We start from the raw sequence: 866 nt of genomic DNA, 5'->3' as shown, positions 1-866 counted from the left end.
CTTGCTGGGGTCGTTTGACCCCAGTACTTTTTCCTCCCATGGCAGAGGGTCGGATTTGATGATCTGCTCACTTGCCCACCCGTTGCTGCATTCTCTAAGGCTCTGAATGGGGGGAAATTGCATAACTTCTCTTAGCTGGTACTCCTAGTTCCATAGGATTCTGACTAATTAGTCCATGCCATGATGGATGGTACTTAATGTCAGATAGAGAAATTAGGATCCCTGGCAGGATGATTTGGGAGGAAAATTCCATATCTTTCCTATGACAGGCATATAGTAAGTTTACAGCATGGAAAGACCCCTGAGTGCTATTCCAAGCTGTTGGATCGCTGTTTTGGATATAATTGACAGGTGTTTTCTAATGGAAACAATATATTTCCTCTTCTATCTGTGGACTGCACTAAGTTCAACTGCCATGGAAAGATGACCTGAAATCAAGAGCAGGGTCCTTTGCTTCTTTCCACTTCCATGATGTACTTGTCACATCAACTCAGGCTGTCTCATTGACATGTCCTGTGATAAAGCTACAAGAAACGTGAACTTGCTCAGGACATGGACAGTGTTAGAAGGTCTCCTAGGGGTTGAGTGGTAAATAGAATAACAAAAGATGTTATAAATGGACTTACTGAATGTGTTGGAAGCTAGTAACCTGCCAGGTCAATGTTACTGGTTAAAATTCAGCCCAGATGAGTAGCTGTTCCTCTTGTCTGATGGCCAGTTGGTAGCATGTGTGATATAAAGTAATGGTTTCAGATTTGTTTTTGTAAAGTGGGATGAAAACTAAAATCTTGGGTCTTAAATTAGCAGCCCTTTGGAAAGTTTATTAACAGGGCTCGAATCTCAGGTCTAAATGTAAAGTGTGAGCC

The sequence above is a fragment of the Gavialis gangeticus genome, unplaced genomic scaffold (genome assembly GCF_001723915.1).
Source record: "Gavialis gangeticus isolate Ggan-Ray unplaced genomic scaffold, GavGan_comp1, whole genome shotgun sequence".
Classification (NCBI taxonomy): Eukaryota; Metazoa; Chordata; order Crocodylia; family Gavialidae; genus Gavialis; species Gavialis gangeticus.
Note: the sequence above shows the minus strand (reverse complement) of the source record.